This window comes from Pezoporus flaviventris, unplaced genomic scaffold (assembly GCF_033815535.1).
Source record: "Pezoporus flaviventris isolate CSIRO_AGI_PZ_B2104156 unplaced genomic scaffold, CSIRO_AGI_Pfla_v1 ptg000037l, whole genome shotgun sequence".
NCBI classification, from domain to species: Eukaryota; Metazoa; Chordata; class Aves; order Psittaciformes; family Psittacidae; genus Pezoporus; species Pezoporus flaviventris.
The window spans coordinates 10,459,874-10,479,972 of NW_026892585.1; the positions used below are offsets into that span (position 1 = coordinate 10,459,874).

At 37.5% G+C, this 20,099-nt stretch overlaps 1 protein-coding gene across 4 annotated transcripts in view; it reads right to left on the reverse strand.

The window, feature by feature from the left end:
• Window positions 1-20,099, reverse strand: part of SUGCT (succinyl-CoA:glutarate-CoA transferase) — a 306,203-nt gene that overhangs the window by 48,612 nt on the left and 237,492 nt on the right. The gene's annotated exons all lie outside the window — the stretch shown is intronic.

Below are 20,099 nucleotides of genomic sequence, written 5' to 3' on the forward strand. Positions count from 1 at the left end.
CCTGGCCTTGAACACTGCCAGGGATGGAGCATTCACAACTTCCCTGGGCAACCCATTCCAGTGCCTCACCACCCTTACAGTAAAGAACTTCCTCTTTATATCCAATCTAAACTTCCCCTGTTTAAGTTTTAACCCATTACTCCTTGTCCTATCACTACAGCCCCTACTGTCAACCCAAGTTTACTTAGTTCTTACAAATGTTTAGGAAAGCTGACATAATTTTGATGTTATTTCTGTTCTTTCAAGTGGGTGTACGTCATGCTTCAGCCCCATGTATATCTGTATGGGATGACTATTCATCACAGTTTCCAGCTTTCTGTTATTCACTTCAACCAGGAAACAATGTATGATACCAAAATTCTCAAGTAACACAGAAAATGTTTAATAGCAAACTCACTGCTACTGTTAATACAATGCTGCCCCAAAGCCAGTAAGTAATCTTTATGATTTCCTTACCTTTTACCCTGCCGCTCTGTTATCTCAATCACATAATCAGAATTCTTAGAAGTTATTTTGTTATTGAAGTATCCTCTACAAATAAAAAGCCTCCCATTAACCAAATCTTTTCCTATCCAATGTAACAAGTCTAGAGTGCCTTGCCAAATGTAGCAGCTATAGAAAATGAAAGACGGGCAAAGACTGCTAAGTGATCATATAATACATCTACCTATTCACCTTGCACGGTGAACACTAGCAACCTTGAATATAAATGACAGGTTTTGGTCTAATTATTCTTGAAAATTTCTAGTTAGTCAGATGACAATTTTCTTACGTAGCCTTCACCATATTTGCTATTTTTATTCTTCGAAATTTTTCTCCTAATACATTACCTTAATACCTTTGTTTTGTATTCAACATCTTTATTCTTGTCTTTTCCCCAACTGGGCACAGAAAACCAATCGCTAGCATCTTTATAACATTCTTTTGCATCCTGGAAGATTGTAATCACATCCTCCCTCAGTCTGCTCTTTTCTAGACTAAACAAAACTAATTCCTTTAACCATTCTTTCCAGGTCAAATTTTGTGAACTTTTTATCTATGTAGAATAGCATGCTTAAGAAATTCCCATTCCTGAACAGGTGGTGTCAAAGGCCAGGTCAGCTTTCTCTTAGCTTGTGGGGTGAGTCTATTTAGCTGACATTTGGAAATCTAGATATTTCCGATAATAGATGCTGATGGAAGAATGTCTGTTCACTGGTCTAATTGTTTGGCGCTGTACCAAATCATTAATTCTATTTCTCCTTTGGAAGGTTAACGCCAATTTTGGTAGACATTCAAGTAAGACATCCAGAATTTTCTTCTAAATGACAGAATTGGAAAATATAATTGCTTGTTTTAGCTCATATTTAGAATCTTTCCAGTTATGCCCTTAATCAAACAGTAATGAAAGTCTGTCCTCCTTTCCCTGTAACTTAGTTACATGGGTTTTCTTTACACATTTAATAGATTTTTTGTGACCTGAATTCAAGAAAACACACTTACTTGAACTTGAAATCAACAGAGTACTCAGGTGCATAAGCAGTTCTTTAGACAGCAAATTAAAGCCTGTACCTTAAATTAGCACCGCCTGGTTAAAGAAAAACATATAGGTTCTCTAGCAGACACTCAGGGCTTCACAAAAGGAAGGCAGACTTAGATTACTTTAAAAACATCTCCTTCTGTCAGAACCAAATTCCACGTCCCTAAGAAAAACCTGCAGTGTCTTCGAGGCTTAACTTTTATTCCATTTTAAAATAACTACTTAAGATGCAGTCGAGCTTCCTTTCCATTCACTGTAAGTACAGGCTTCACTTTCCCTCTCAGATAAATAAGTTTCCCAAAACCACTGTAATGTCATTACTCTTATTACTTTTATTTTTCACAGTTATTAAGCCTGTACTGGTATATCCAAGTCTACTCTCTTTTTTTGAAGAAACAACCCCCAGAAATTAATCGGGCCAAAGACCGTTTCTTTTCCCAACACCAGCAACACTGTTTATAAGAACTGTGCAATTTCCTGTTTCATGTGTTCTACTATTAGGATTCCCTAAAAGAAAATGAAAAAACAACATCACTAACTCCTCCTCATCTACATTCTAAAAGCTATGAAGGAAACATGTGAGAATACTGCACTAGAGCCTTTGGGAGAATGCAATGCTCGTGTCCATTATCATCAAAGACAAGGAAAGTCTGAGGACAAAGTAAGAGATAGAACTTGGAGGACTTCTCTGTTGTTTTACACCACTGAAATAGTCACAATCCTCCTGATGTGGTAGAGCCCTCTATCCCCTTTGCATTCACCTTTGCTCAGCATAAGGAACTGACGCACCAAGAGGATCATGTAAGAGATGACAGACATCAGTAGATGCTTGTTTTATTTTCCATATGGTTTATGTTCCAGGCTAGAAATCCTCTGTTACTTTATTACCTGTCACCATTTGGGATTTTATGAATGAAAGTAATATTTAGGTGGCATTTTACACTGACTATAATGAGACTGCTGTAAAAGAGTCAGAAGGACAGTCTTCTGTCCTTCAGTAATAATCTTTTCATGTCATTTCATTTTATCAAAGTATAATCACTTTGTACATTAAAGAAGGAACCTTTCATCTATCTCCTGGTTAATGAAAAGGAAACCTGATGTCACTATTTTGTAATCTTATCAGAACAAAAGCACTAGCAGTGCCTTGCTGTTATTTGTGACGCACTCAGCTTATGTAGGATTTTGTTTTACCTGTTCATACTTTTTTTGTCGTTCCTCCTGACACTTGGAACTGTAAAGGAAAAGACTCTTCTATTGGCAAGAAAAAAAAAGGACACATCATGAAACAGTAAAAACATCTCTGCATTGTACAGAAATCAGTAAAAGATAAGGTTGCTCTGATTTGTGCCATCGGTTCTGATTCCTGTGCTTTGCTACTAATCTTTTCTTAAAACGTTTGTGTTTTCTTGCACACTGAATTTGAAATTTTATATAGATATTATATACACAATGCAGGATATATGTAATTCTCTATCATTAGCTGCTACAGTTCTGCTTTGGGATTACGGATTGTGTATGGAGACAGTATCAAATTTGCCCATGTTACAAAAAGAAAACATTATTCGGTGATGGATAAAACCTACAGAACTCACTGTATTTCAAATCTATCTAGCCAGTATAGGTTAGTACCTTACTTGATTCAAACTACAGCTCATATGATTGTCTTCTAACCTCAGAGAATAAAAGAATTTAATTAAAAAATTGCTTCACTATTGTTTTCCCAATGCTATACGCAAGAAAGTCCACAAAGAATCTTAAACCAAAGATCTTAACGTTTTACTTGTGTAATGCAAACCAAGGGCAATTTAATATATTTCATCATATATATTCTCAGCTGTTTCATCATTTCCTCTTTGCTTGTCATGAGAAAAACTATGGTGGATACTTACATCACCTGCTTTGAAACTCATGGTACTTCAGCTATAAAAACTTCAATGATTAATTTTGCTCTTTTCCCCTAATGTTGTTAATAACTGCAAGTTAAAAAGTGCTTACAGTTTTTTTAACAGGCAGAGTTAAAATCCTTCAGCTGTCTGCTTTCACAAGGAGGATCAAATATTAACTCTACTTACTTGTTGATTTCTTGTATTCTCACCTTGTTCAAAACAATTATTCACCCGACACTACTTTTTTGCATGTTTGGCTCAATATTGTAATTTTTCTTTCAGTATTTGAGCCTCTTTCAAGTCTGACTTAAAAGCTAAGTGAAATGTAAGGAAAAATAAAGAGAAGAAACTTCAGAAGAAACTTAATGATTACATGAAAATGCAATATGGCTGCAGAAACACTTTTAAATTTGATCTTCTTGAAATTACTTGCAAGGCTGAAAATTAAGATTCAAGTAGGGGCTTTATCTTTGACCACTTGGGACTTCAGACTCATTCTTTACAAGATCATATGGTACATACAGTGAGTGGTACAAAACTATTTTTCAGCTTTTGCAGATCCTTCAAGGAAAAAGGTGAAACTCATTTTTCTATGGCTGTACTGGTCCTTAAGGTAGTATGACATTATTAATATTTCTTATTAACATGTGTGGTAGCTTTATTTGGGACTTACGTGTGAGTACCTATTTCTCTATCTAAAAACAGCTAGAAAAATTATCACCATGAGGATATGGCTTCTGGATAATTTAAATAAATCTGTTTTTTCTTGGACACTCCATAACTTGTAAGAATATCTGATGCTTGATGACAGGTCCCTTAACTGATAAATCCAACAATACATATACAATCGGGTTCTCCCACTAACAAGATTATATGGCAAAGTAACAAAAGTTGTGAAACATAACCATGAATATTAATAACAAGCATTAATTTTCCTTTCACCTCTCAAAAATGAATGGCTTTCTTAGATGCTAAGGAAGCAAAATATTTTATTGTATTCTTGTTGCAGCAGCACAAATGGCAGGTAGGAGAATCGGAGGTATTGTCTCTGCCTTTTTTTTATGTGGATAATAGGGTGTTCGGCTACCTAAGTGAACATCTGGAAAATTCTGCAATTATTTTAAGGCTCATTTCAACTTTAATGTAACTCATCATGCACATAAGCAACCACTCACAACAATGCATTTTCTTTTTGAACTTCCAGCAAGGTTTCAAATCCATTCTAGGTGCTACCTAAGGTACAATCAGCTTCCAAATCCCAATCAAAGGAGATGCTGGAATCAGATCACATCAAACATGCCATCGGTGCTCTCCTCTCTGAGTTCAAAAAGTTCTATTTAATGCAGAGCTATGCATTCGAAATATGCATTTGTACAGATACCACTCTCTCATGTTTTCATCTACAGTTTAGTGAAAAGGACTTTCAGGGCCACAAAGGAAATGATGTAACATTTTCTCCATACTTTTGTAGCCACAAGATAGCCGGCTGTTGGTAAATGTAATTACTATTCGTGCCTCCAAACCACAAGAAAATAATCATACTGTTTTTCCTCTACATGTTGAACACAGAGCTAGGGTCATAATCACCCCCTGAAGAAGTAACAGTGCATGTTGTGAACACAATGCCATATTGATATCTCATCTCACATCCTAAAAGTACCGCTTTCCAAATGAAAAGAGGTTAACTTATTGGAAATTCGAAAATGCATCCCTGTCCGATGCCTGTATCTGCTTGGTCTCATATTTCTGGAATGATGGTTCACAGCAGAATGTTATGCATATAAATATGCTTCCCCTTCTCCCCCCTCCTTTTTTTTCTATGCAGTAGTGCCACTATTTCCAAGTCCTGTTGCCAATGAAAGTGGTCTTTAACAACTAATAACTTTATTACTCTTCTTTCCATACACAGCTTCTACCATACAGGGGTCACCTGAATAAAGTAATGCCCTCTCTCTACAATATGAGCCATGAAAGTATTTTACCAGTGAATAACATCTAGCTTCACTTTACCTGCATCTACCTCTCATATTTGAAGAAGCTCATCATTTCATGCTGGAACGTCACATGATTTAAATGAAAGTAAGAGCCTTGTGTGACATGATCTACTGTGAGGTGTCCCTGCCCATGGCAGGGGGTTAGAACTGGATGAGTTTTAAGGCCCTTTCCAACCCAAACCATTCTATGATTCTTTAAAAATTCTAGAATGAGTGAAATCTGATTGTCTGTTGTTTTCTTTGGGTTTGTTTTGTTTCTGGTTGCTTGTTAGTTTACCTCTTTACTCCCAGTTCCTTATTTTGATTATGTTACAGTCCCTTACATCTTCAGCTCCACAGCTGTGATACTAAATGAATACAACAAAAGACAACCACAGTTCAGTGGAACGTCCTTTTTCTCCATTCCTGCTTTCTGCTAGCCCCATGTCTCACAGATTGTTTGCCCTGGTAAACTTTTATTTGTGGGTGCAAGGTGACGTCCTTCTGATGCCACAGATTCACAGCTTTTTACACACATGCTGTATAAAAAATTACTCTTTATTGACATCCCTAGGGATGGGGGTTTGATGCCTGAAGCATATGTATTTGGTTAAAAAAAAGTCCCGATCCATTTAACTATATTCAAATACTTCTTGCTTTTCTACTTGGCTGTTGTCTCTTGTTCTACCACAGAGCACTACAACTGGATTCCATGTTGATGGTAAGGATATAATTTCCTTTTTTTTTTTTAGTTAGTATCTTTTACCTCAAGAGTTTTTACATTCTCCAGTCTAATATTGGTTCTATAAACTAACCATTGGTTCTTCAATACTGAATTTAAGTTTTACAGTAGCCATGACTTTAACCCCAAAGTCTTGCTCTGATAAAAGACTTCAGAGTATCTTACCTGTGTTCCTCTAGGTCACTTAAGTCAAAAATTGCCATTCCATTTGCATGCTCTAGAACTAAATGTTTCAAAAAGACAGTCATTCAGGGTGATGAGAAATTGCTTCCCGTGTGCTCTATCCACTGTGACATTTGACCAGCTGAAGGTAGTTGAAGTCACCCATTATTACTACCTCATTAGGCTTAGTTGATTCCTTGATCTCCTCCAATGATTTGGACTCAATATCCGTTTCCTGATCAGAAGGCTCGACAGTCCTAATACTGTTCCCCCAGCTCCATGACCTAATCAGTCCTTCCTGCTCAGTTTATAGCCATGTATTAAACTCTCCTATTGATTTTTGCCATTCCAACATTCTTTGGTAATGGCTACTATGTCAAGATCCTCCTTCTTTGCCAAGAATTTCAAGTCATCTATTTTTTCCCTTGCATGTCTCATGTTGGTATACAGATACATATAGGTTTTGTACGCGTTTGGGGAAGCAGGGAGTTGGCCACGTCATTTTTTATTTAACTCTTAAGTTTGACACTGTATTAGCTTTCCAGAGTTTCTCAGTTGTCCTTCCTTCAGTTTTGCTGTACATTTCATTCTTGTCCCTTACACCTTTTGTATGGCTGACGTCACTAGCAGATGTCTTTAGAAGGTAGGAGCCCTCATTTATCAGCTTTTCCTCAACTCCTGTATGAGTAACCATACCCATTAATTTCCTACACCAGCAATATACTTTTACTAAGGTTTTGGACAACCCCTTTCACAGAGGTTCTTCCTCCTGTGAAGATCTGTGTAAGCATCCCAACGGAAATCCTACTTCTTGTCATCCATTAACTGAAATACCAAAGATCTTAAATTATGACACCTGCACATTAGACCAAAAGTAGTCTAAAAGTGAGCATAAAAATGATGAGACTTCACCAGGATTCCTGGATAAGTTTCCAGGATTCTTTTAGTGATTCACAATACTGGCACAGAATATAGTCACCATAGTGAGCTCCTCCCAGGCATCCTATGACATTCTCTTATTCAAGTTCTGGCCTCGCCCTCTTCCTCCCTGAGCATCTACTCAGCAAACTGTTTCTGTGGCCGACATGAACCAGGCAATTAATGTTTTTATTAATTCAATTTCCTAAATCATCTTATAAATTCATTAATGGAAGATATGACGCTGATACTCAGAGTCGTTCTCATACTGATGTTTTACTTCCCTTAGCACTCGCTGCTACAAAGTAAAAACGAAAAAGTCTTTGCTGCTAAATCGGCCACAGTAAAATGCACAAAAGACATTAACTACTCCAAAACATATTAAACAATGAAAACCATTTGTGACAGAGCAGAAACACCTTTGTCATTGTCTTATCGTCAAACACGTACTTATTCTTGAGAAAAAGTTCTAAATTCAATTTATACCTCACAGCCTAGGTAAATATGAGACAGCTGCTAAATACGTCTATATAAATCTCAAATGTTTTCATCAGATGTATTGGAAAATAATGAGAGTAAAAGAAGGCACTTTTATTCTAATAGCAGAACATATTCTACTAAAGAATCAGTTTTTTAACTCTTGTGGAGAAGCAAGTATTTCAGAGGGGCTGATCAGCATATGGCATAATTAACTTTTATAACGAATAGCAAGGAGATGAGGAGAACAAATATTACAACTCAGGCCAAAACATATAAAAAATGCAAGGACACAAGTTTGTAATTAATTAGCTGCACAAATTCTCTCATTTTCAAGGTTGCAGACCTGACCCTGACTTCAGGGGGCCTTCTTGGTGCTCAGAAATCAGGCCCCTTTCCTCAGGTGCCCGAGTATAGATCCCTGACCACAGATCCCTGACCACCTCCCTGCATCACTAGTCTGGAAACGTGGCAGAGTAGAAACTCTGTCCTTACTGGTTAAAAAATACATATACTTTTCAGATGTGTTTTTTTCCCCAAGAACTGAAATGTGATTGCAAAACCACATTTTTGGTGGGTTTGAATGTGTAAATCCTACATTCACAGAAGTATTTAAGGAAAGATGGTTGGCTGTACTACTATTTGGATACGAGACCTGGCTCTTCCTGGTCTGAATTCAAAGCACTGGCTCTGGGATCAAAGAGTCTATCTCCAGCTGGAGCATACTTTTCATGTACATCACTGATAACTCCACAATGATCACCTGGAAGATGCTATAGAAACAGATTGCTTTTATTACTGCAACAGGCTGAAACACTGACAGGCTTTGTTTCTTTCAGTCAGAATTGCCAGTAATTTACTGCTAGTAATGGTGTTATAAATCACAGGGTTTTGATAACATTTTTCCTACTTCACATTATTACAAACTCAGCATTTAAATATCACATTTGCAGTTCTTCGCTCAAAAAACATGGACAAGCCTAATTACAAATATTTTTCAAAAATTGAAGTGAATGTAAAAATGAAGTGTTTTGGGTTGTACATGGGTTACATTATTTTGGTGTCAAGAACGTCTCATGAAAAGCTTTCATTTTATTTTACTTCATTGTGACTTCTCTCTCATATTAGATGGCAAAATAAGTTTCCAGATGTTTTCTTTTGTGGAAAGCTGCAAATGAATGTAAGTGTTTCCTATAGCAGTAATAAGCCAGGACCACCACGCCTTAAAGCACTATGTGCCACAAGTGGGAGACTGTTGGGGAGAAAATACTGAGAACCTTTCCACTGCCAGTGTTTTCATCACAATTCTGTAAACATCTCATCTGTTCATTACATTCAGGGATCATATCCAGACTTGCTTACAGAGCTGGCAATGATGAAGAGAAAATTCTGATGGTTTCCCTGGGGCTTTGTATGACGGAGATTTTTCATAAATACCTTTTTGCCATGTGGTATAGGAATAAGTCATACACAGTTGCAACTCTGGATTGAAAAATGCACTGAGGTGTTTGTCCAACACCTAGCAGAACTGTTATTTCAAAACGTGTGATCTCTAACAATACTGAATAGTAAGAACACCTTCAATAGTTCTGCTATAGAAATCATGTGTTTTCTCAGATAGGCACGCATGTTATGGCAAGAATATATTTATAGAACAAAAAGAAATCTCAACAGTTAGGAAGCCTCAAATATTCACAGAATTACTGCTGGGCTAATAGTAAGCAAAGGAACCATTAACAACAGCATTGTACCATCATACTAATATATCACTTTGTTTCTGACAGTCCTTGAGGACCTCACCTGTTTCTCCCAGTACAAAGTATGTAATGAGTATAGGTTTTCCAATCTTGCATGCCACGCTCAGTTCCCAAGAGCCTTCTTTTAAGTACTCCATCCATCTTTCACCTGCCGTGTAAGTGCTGTGGTTTATTTATACATCATTCATTGTTTTGTTAGAGGTAGTCTGTCAGCTCAGAGTAACTTAGCCCTTCCCAGGACCCCAAAACTTGCTCATCCTTATAGGAATGCCACTTAACACTGGCACCTGCTTAGTACTGTAAACTGCATCCAGATGGGAGCATCTCCCTGCAGACCCTCAGACTGCTGCAGGCAGAGATTCACTACACAGCTCCTCATAAGTGGTTTATTCCTGCATACTCTTGCACTGACCTTTGTAACCCTTTAGAAAAGGAACAAAGACTGTGGTTTGAACTATGGCATTTTGACTTAAGTCAAAGGAGTGAAGTGGAGAAACACAGGCAGCCTACACTGCTGAACAGTATAGATGCTGTTCAGCTTGAGGGTTGGGGTTTCCTTCCTCAGTGCTTTATGTCCTGGCAGCCAAAGGAACTTTCATCGAGAGAGACTCTGGCACGTGAAGATTCTTCCTGATTTATGGTCTGCCTCATTAACACTTGCCTTTGTAACAAAAGCATCTGAGAAATCCTAACTGTGCATAAACCAAGGACTTGGGATTCAAGAGTGCTACTTGCCCAACTTGTATGGGGAAGCATATTTAGGTGGAAAATAAGTTCCCACTTCGTATCAGTATCTTCCACTCCTTTCTAGCAGTTTGGTACTTAACTATTATTATCCACTTTTCCATTATTAACATTTAATTTCATGAGTTTTATTACCTAACCATAAAATTTCTCTCCAAGTTGAAATAAAGCAAAAAGAAACTAAAGCCAGGCACTGTATTTCAGAGCTATGAGTGTACACATGAAAGAGGTGATTTTATTTCAGAAACTATCCTCATTTAAAGAAAAGGACATAGTTTAGAAAATGCTACATTTCATAGTCAATAATGTGCATTAGATGCTCTGTGGGAATTCAGTGTAAGAAGCAATTAGTATTTGAATATATGTAACTGTGAGCAAAACCAATGCAGGTTTTTAAATACAATGCTTCCTATGAACATTGCAGTGTTTCCAGTCTTCTCTTACTTTAACACTCCTCTGCCATTAACCTTAACAATGAAAATACAGGACCTGAATTTATAAAACACAACAGAAATATTGCAGCATTAAGTGCTAATGCACAGACTTAACAATAGCCTGCAGTAATGTCACTGGCTATTATACTATACATTTTATTGATATTCCCATAATGAAATCTCATTCAGCTGGAAAATATACATCAACTGCTTAATAGAAATGAATCTTAGGAAAGCACTATTCATTTCCTTAAGCACAGAAATGTGAAAAAAACTAGGAAGTTCAAACTATGCTCCTAAAACCACAGAGAACCTGATAAAACATTAAATTTGCATTTCTGCACTGATTTTCCACATCCTGTTCCCATTCGTGGTCAGACCTGGCGTACAAGAAGCCTGAACTTTATTTTGCCCTGTCAGGACACCCCAGAAAGCCGGTACCAGGGCTAAGCCTCAACAAACGGCAGGATCATCAACTCCATGTGGAATTACCATGAACATTATCCTTGAAAACTTATATTCAGGCAACTACATGCTGAATATAAGCCCCATCAAGTCTCTTCTGACATGCTTTCTTCCTCTCTGCTCCCAGCGCAATCTCCAGGAATCTGGAGAGTTCACAGAGTCTATATAGAGACAGAAACTTACATGCTCTCCAGAGAAACGGCCTCATTCCTTTTACAGATCAGTTGACTAAAGCATATAGCTGCTGAGAGAAGTTGACTAAGGACTGATTTCTTTGCTTAAAATCTTGCACCAGTTCACCCAAAAGGCATGAAACAGTTCACTCGGGTAACAAAATATCTTCAAACATTCTGATCTATTTTGAGTCATACCCAACTTCAACCCCTCAACCCTGTGTTGAGGGTTTCTTGAACCTCAACATCAGTACCTGTCGTGTAATATCACGTAACTTAATACTAGGATTTGATAGCATTAGAAGCGGAATTGACAGTAATCTCTCCTGATGGAAGATTATATTTCCAAAACATTTAGATCTAAGCAGATGTTCAATGTAATGTAATTGGAACCGCAATTTGTACATGTCTACATACAAAACCATTTCAAGGCCTTCATAGTACCATCAATTTGCCACGCTTCACTGTATCTGAGCTTATTTGAAGCAGGTTGCAAAGCATTAACATTTGCCAGAAGAAATAGCTTGTGTCAAGCCATGAGCACCACTGGGAATATTCACTTTGTATAAGATCTCTCATTCTAACTCGTGCTGTTTAAGCAGACAATTAGAATCTAATAATACCAAAATGCACAGGGGTGAAATCTAATAAAGTAAAATAAGAAATATGTTTTAATAAAGGGATTGTCTTAGCCTTGCAGCTCTTTTGCAAGACTAGATCCAACCTGGGATAAATTCAATTACAACACAAATGCATCAAAATTTCATGGTTTGGGCCTTCTGATTAAAATGCTACTAGCTTATTATACTGCACGTACTTCCTAAAAATGACAAATCTATCTAATCGACTGCAGTCCTGTAAAAGGATTTGCCTTCTAGAATTACTTTTGCACAATGTATCTCTTGAACTCTTTAGTATTCCATGCAGGCCACAAGTTTGTGTGCATGATCCCACTTGCACACATCACACCAAGTATTGGCTATACTGTCTAGATTAAAAAAGGATCATTATAGAACGCTGTAGGATAAAACTGAATAAGATTTGGCTGGTGAGTGAAATCAGCCAATCACTATCATCATGCGACTATATTTTGAAGTTATTTTCATTTACCCAGTTGATCACCTGCTATTCAAGACGTCAGTTGGGAGAGTTTAACATTAAAAAATTAAAAAGTTAAGGTAAATGAAAAAGCCCTATGATCTCAACATTTCCACACACTTCACTTCAAATTTATATATGAAGAAATGGTTGTATGGAAGAGCTAAGAAGTTGTATCTTTGTGCTCATTTACTCCTTAGTCTCCTGAAGGTGTTACAGCTGCCAGTATTTGAGCAGAAAGCTGTTTTTCGGAAGATGACTACTGTTCACTGCACTCAGCCCATCCTCCAGTTACAATAAACCAGAAATTATCAAAACACAGTTGCCACATAAAATTCATTTAACAGTTACTACTGATACCAACTGCAACAGAACATGTGACCCTGTGAGATAGTGAAGATAGTCAAAGAAAGGATTTCTCACTGAAAAATGAACTCACATTGTGGCATTCCTTGCTCTGCCATGCACGCATGGGGTGATTCTAGAAACTAACCTTATGAGTCACATTCACCTCAACTACCATTACACCCTTGACTTGAGGATCACAAGATGGTAGACAAATTACCCTCAATTATAGTCAACAGAAAGGCACTTCAAGAGGGTGATTACGACTCTGATATTTGACTATGATTATCATTACCATGATTATGATGTTACTCCATTAACCATGTAGTAATCTTAAGGTAAGAATGTAAGGATCTCAAAAATCTCACTTAAATGCTTAGTTTCACCTGAGATGTGTTCAGGACTGTGTATATCCATTCCTCATCTGTAAAATGTGGGAAATAACATTTCCACAGTATTTCAGAAAAATAAAAGGCACATGGGACACTGAAGGATACACAAGGGATGTGGTGGTGGGCTAATTTCAGATCAGTGGACGTAAGTCATCTGCCTTCTGATTCACAGCAGCAGAAGTAAGACAGGCTGCCAAAATGAATTTGCACTATATAATAAAATCCTCAGTATTGCTGAAATTCACTGTCACTGCTCCCATATATCTGTTGACACAGATGTTCCTTATCAATTCTTTCATTTTTATATATAAAACATTCAAAGCCTTACAGTCAATATTCCGTGGGTTGAAGGAAAAAGCAGTAAATGCATTCAGAAAATGTGACCTGAATAAGTGGTAAGTGTATGAGGTGTAAAAGGACAACTCAGATGTGTGTATAATCCAGGTTTCCCTTTCAGCACTGAGAGATGCTCTATCTTTAGTCAAGGCTTTTTGCTTATAGGCAATTGACAGTTAGGGCCTGCCTGCATTCTCCCTTAATCCATCAACACGTACTTGAAAAGAAAAGAGATACTCCACCTCCAGAACAAATCTGGAGCTTTTTCAAGTAGGACTCATGGAGATAGCTTACTTATTTGTCTTAAATAAACACATCACTCAAGAAGACAACATCAAAGACAGCAGAGCTGTCGTAAGTCTGATGGGTGATTTTTGCTATTAGTACTACTGCTCACCTACTCAAGGCAATGAAATCTGTGCTGAGCCCCATGAAGGTAAACCACGCTAAGCTGGGACAATCTTCAAATTTAAGGAACATGGTACCCTCCTCCCCCAAAAACATGGTAAAAAAAGTTACACATATGTAGCTGAACCCCAAATGTAGCTATAAGATATTTAGCTTATATGTACCTTGTATTTTATTACTAACTTGTAAGTGCCTCATTTTGATTGCAGTTTATTATGGGAGAAAAGCAAATGAGGTAGGAATCCAATCTGCTCTGAGGTAGCTCCACAATGTGAACTGAAGGAAAGTAAATGGAGATTGCTTCAAAAGCTCTAAAATGCTAAAGTAAATGCACCTGCAGTTGCTTAGAGATTCACTGAAATTAAGTAGTAATAATTTTACAATGATAATATGTCACTGGGGACCTGGTCAAGAAGATATGCAATGTAACCTGGAACTGTATGTGATTAGCAAGGAATACAACATACCCTCCTTCCACTGACACAAACAGGAGTCAGAGCAAAACCCAAAACCTGCTAGGGTACTGCTGTTCAGTCAGGTTTTGCATTTTAGCCTGATAACAATGAAACCCAGATAGACACTCATAGCTGTCCCTTGAAAACTGGAATAGTAAATACATTATGGTCATTATCATTCAGCTACTTATGTATAAATTCTAAGTGACAGACTAAAGACATCTTTCAGGCATGCAGAATGGTGGGTTTTTTTCTACTGCTAGCCTAGTGATGTTTGACTAATGTGATTTTATCACTGAAGCTAGCTGCTGGCATCTTTCTCCTGAAGTACTCATGCTTCTCCGTTTGCAAAAGCTGTCAGCGTTTGAACCTGGTGTAAAGTTCAAAAATAATTAATTGTTCAAATTCCAATTGAAATAGCATGCTTTAAAGCATGTTGGTGCTTTAAAACCAGCTATTTCATTTTAGAAAACACAGGAACCTCTCAAGAACCTCATCTTAGTCCAGTTCTCAGAGCAAATTTCTAGGAGGAACCAATCTAAAGGCAAATCCCTCTTCTTTCCATACCAGCAGAACTGGTACAGTTTTATTTCTCAGATTCACAAAACAGTACTGGTTTTGATGGATTATGATCCAGAAAAAAAAAATCTTATTATTTTAAAATTGATTGTTTATATAGAAAACCACACAACACACAATAGTTCATCAACCTCATATTACTGTGCAGTACTGAGATGTCTTTAGAACTGTGTTTTTCTGCATTTGCTAAATAATGCCAAGATTTTAAAATGAACTGGAGAACATGAAAACCATATGTTAAAATTTGACAGTTGTGATCGAATGACAATAGAGATCTGCAAGTTCTGCCTTTAACTTTGTAAATATGTGTTAAAAATGCTTCCCAAAATCATCACAAGGATTAACAAAACACTCTAACACATGCAAAGATACAAGTCTAAAGCTCAGCAATTAAAATTACTATTAATAGTGTTATCAAGGAAGAAAAAGAACACAAATAGAGGACTCAAACTGCATCTCAAAAATTCAGTAGCATAATTCACATTTATTAATTAAAGAATGAGTTTCAATCAAGAAACTAAACCAAGTTCTCTATCCCTATTAGCTTTAATTTCCATTTACTGTGACACTGAATGAAGGTTTCAGAACCTGATCTTCTAGTTTTAACGTTTCTCTTAATCTCTGAATATCACTAGAAAATCCTAAATGCTTCACAATCCTATCTTCTGCTTCTTTGCACTGATATCTCAGAGTAGTTTTACTTGTTCATGATGGAAGAATCCATCCATGGTCACTATAGATCTGACAGCAGATATGGCATTTGGGGTACAGTCCTCATGGCATAAAGGCCACAGCTAGACTTTTTAGTGGAGCCACAGACTGATTTTAAACTCTAGTCATAGTGAAAGACAAACATGGAGTTGTTTTCTCATCAGGATGTGTTCCCAATCTTAGCAGAAGAGCTTAACTTCATCACATATAAATATACTTGTCAACTAATGGGTTCTAGCAGACATATAATTATTTCTGGAATGCTCTTTGAAATTTCTTGAGACTTTTCTCTTATACACTTCATTGTTTTTACTTGTATGCAGAGTTTCAGAAATGCAGTTTTATGTACAGTGTATTTTAAAGGCGCACTTAAGCCTTGAAAAAGGATTAGCAGAGCCATCGTTCTGAGAAAAATAATTGCTGTTCCCTCAGCAATCTGAGGAGTCAAGAAAAAGTCTGTGCTGGTCTGCAGCATGGAAATTATGAGGCTGACTACCAGTGGTGGCACTCTCTGAGGGACAGAACACGGATCTAGAGGAAGGGCAGGCATCCCCACGACTCCAGCATGCTAATACCTGCCGGTAGTTAGTTTAATGCGTTATCATGACAAGGTCATGAAGGAAGTTTATGGTTGTTCCAGAAATGTTTTCCTCTTAGAGAAGAAGGCCCCACTGATATAAATCAGGAGGTAAAAAAAAAAAAAAATAGAGTAAAATTGAAATTATTTGGATAATACGCAATGAATACATTCTTTCTAAAAATGGTGGCATTCAAGCGTTCTATAAGAGAAAGCCTCAAGTCAAGACTTCTCTTCTTGCACTAGGTCAATTTAACTAAAATGGATACTTACCAAATCACACTGCTTCTCTACTTAAGCTAATTTCACTAAGGAGAAAGAAAATCCTAATGCAATTTTTGAAGCTCCATGAATATAGAATGCACATATATGCTTCTTAATACTTTGCATTGCCATACACACACCAATCTGCCTATAATTCAGCTTGTTTAGGAGGACAGTACTTGTGTTAATGTGGCCTTATTAATAACAGCCAGTCAACTCTGCTATTTTAATTCTATGAATTCTTGCAAGGTTCTTTAAAGCACTGAGGAGAGGTTTGAATGGGGGACTAGGAAAGGAGTGAAAAATGAAGCAGGCACATGGTTTTCATTTGGGGGGAGGGAGTCTGTTATGAAATTTACTTGACTGCTGCAGGCAATATTGGAGGATTAAATGGAAACTGGCTGAACCTTACCTTCCAGTTTATAAAGAGCATTCACTCTATAAAGTTTCCTTATAGCACCTTTTTACATAATGAGCTTTAACTAAATTCTGTCAGCACGGAAAGTGGTTCATATGGTTTAAGACGTGTCTTACTTCAGGAATTCAGAAGCCTTTCCTTTCAAAGGCAGAGAAGCAGCTTTAAAGGAGGGCTTGGGTCTTGAAGCAGTAGAAGATGCTGTATCTTTCCCATGTCTCATGGTTTCAATTACAGACTTGAACAAATCTAAGGCAGGATGTTGAACTTGCTAGCTGCAATTATCTTTTACCTGATTATTCATACGCTATTGTACATAACCCTCAGTCCCTTCAAAAGTGTAAATCTTCCTGATAATACTATAACTGTCAAGAAAAGTAGAAAGGACAAATATATAACTGATGTCCTTTATATTTCATTTTCTTACTCTTCAATTTGTTTTATTTCCGTTTTAGGCTCAGAACATTTTTATCCATAGTGTTTTTATCTGAAGTCTACTTGACTCATGAAGGTTGCCGCCTCTCCTCTTCTTTCCTCTTTTTCAACCTTTGAGTATTTCTAGCAGGCGCAATCTTGCATAAGTTATGAAGAATAAAAGCATGAGAACATCCAGCATTGAGATTCATTCCCCCCCCCCAACTTATGGGCTTTGAGCAAGCTGCTCTAGTGGAAGGTGTCCCTGCTCATGGCAGGGGGTTGCAACCTGAGGATCTTTAAATTCCCTTACAACCCAACCTATTCTGTAACTCTATGATATTTTGTACAGGTCTGCTTATAGAAATACTGGCATATGGTGTTTAAGGCATTGTGCAGCTACAAAAATTCTGTTGCCTTTCTAAGTAAACACAAAAGCTTAAGAGACTTAATCAGTCAAATACCTCTAAGAACGCAAGCAGCTTTATCAGTGCCCAATTTTCCCAGGAACACAAAGTGGTTATGCTATTCACATGTACATTTGGAACTGAGGCTGTATTTTCAGACGCAAATTTTAAAATTAGTAGAGTTAAATCTTACTTTTTCTAACCAGAAATTGTGGAAATCTTTAAGTCTTCTAGAAGGAAAGGAGCTTTTTCACCAGTATTACCCTTCTGCAAACAGTGCCTTTTTCAAACCATAGTTCAAACCAAAAGGATAAAAAGATCAAGTTTTGTGGTCAACTGATGTGCTCGTTTCAATAGGAAACCGAGTACATTCACGTTCTGATGAAGTATAAATGAACTTGGTCTCGAAATACTACTTTGAGAGGAATGATCAAAAATGTCCTGAACTGCCCCACTCTAAGTGGCTGCAAAGGAACACTGTCCTTTATTTTTCTTTTTTCAGATGAGTTGATCTGAAGATTTACCAATCAGTTCAGGTTGAAAAACACCACCACCTGGCAACTCCACTATTCATTTGAACTCTTCAAAGTAAAGTACTCTTCTTGTAAGCATTATTCAAATGAAAACACTGAAATACTTTATAAAGATCATGTACTTAATGTTGTTTGATTAACAAATCTATGAACGTAGGTAAGGAAGGAAGGCTATTATAAGGTAAAATATAGACAAACGTATAACACTAAATCTGATTTATACTTAATCAATACAGAAGTTGGTGAGGCAAAAATTAAAACTCTCTTTGGACAAAGGGATTGCAGCATGCAAACAGGTGATAGTGCAAATGGAATCTGCCAAAGAAAACTGTAACAACAAATGTTATATTCTTCTTTTGTTTGTTTGCAGTTTTACAGCCAGAATTATCTCCTTGAACTCCACCACACAATTAACAAAGTTGCTCGCATACTAACTCAGCAAATGGGGGAAGAATCAATTTTACAAGTGTAATATAAAATGTGATATTTATACTGCTTTCCGGTAGTAATCAGCACTGTCTGATGTGCAAGTAATTTGCTGAATGCCAAAGACACTCACGTCTGGCTAACAGTTGTTGGCTGATTCTGCTGAAAGCTTTGTGTCAGAACAGGAATCTGTTTGTGGTAAAAGGAGTCGTGCAGGAAGGTAAGCAGCCTGCTTCCACATACTGCACTCATGATGCCTTTTCACAGCAACCACGTTTTCCACTTTGGACCCCTGGTCTAAGAAGTCCTAAAATCTCCACACTGAGGGTACACAGGGGGAAGAGGGCATATTCCCTCCTCAAAGTCTCAGTTCCCCAAGTCATAAAGTAACCAAAATGAAAACATGATGAAGATCACTTTCTCAGCTAAATTAATAATTGTTATTTTTTAAAGCAAACTAACTGTACTTTGTGTTTCTTGCCCAAAGACCTCAATATTCTCTGCATTAGATAAACATGCCTCAGGTAACCTAAGTACTACCTATTTCTATTGGGTTATGAAAAAACAGTGAAATGAAGGGATATGAGAACAAGATGCCATGTGTGCTGCTTTAGAGAAACCCTGGGAAAGAGCGATGGCACTAGCTGAATCACAGCTGCCTCCTGCCACCTGCTTAACCGGGATGGTGGGTCCGCATGCAGGATGGAAGAACACAGCAAAAAGGAGCCCAACCTCCTCCGAGGTCAACTCCACCTACTGAGCATAAAAGGGAAGTACCACTCACAAACCCACTAGTCGTCTTCTCTTCCCCTTTCCTCTGATGCCCAACCTGGAACACTGATAAAGGGAACACCAGTATAATCATCCTAGTGAAGGAATTGCTTTATGCCCTTGGAGTGTATGGCAATCCAGCTCTCAACCCCGTGCCAGAGGCCATACAGGATTTATAAGGCACAAGCTGGAAACAACCCCAGGTTTCCCAGTACAGAGATGTAACTCTTGATCATAAAACTATCCTTTCTTCTTCCTTAATCCTTTATTTTATTTTCAGTAACGTGATAGATTCTAATCTACCTCATAACCCCATTAGTGCTGCATGCCAGTCCCTTGCTCATCTGTGGCAGACTGCCCTGCAATCCTGAAACCACTTCAGATGGCACTTTTTCAAGCCACGCTAATCAAAATGAAATCTCTCTCAATTAATTATCCCTCTACAACCTGCATTCCAGTCCCACTCCATAATTGACAATTACTTGCCCATTCTTCCTCACAAAGCCTGGAGTAAATTGGATAATTTTAGCATTTGTTTTATTTTGACTGTTCCTAAATTTAACGTGGGAAACTCTTTGCACCCTCCCCCCCCTCTTCCTGTTTTGGTGAAACAAGTTAGTTAGAACCAATGTCTTCACAATTCAATTTTCAACAACACATCGGGAAGGGCACTGCCTCAACTGTTTACTGATCTCATTATTACAAAAAGCATGGG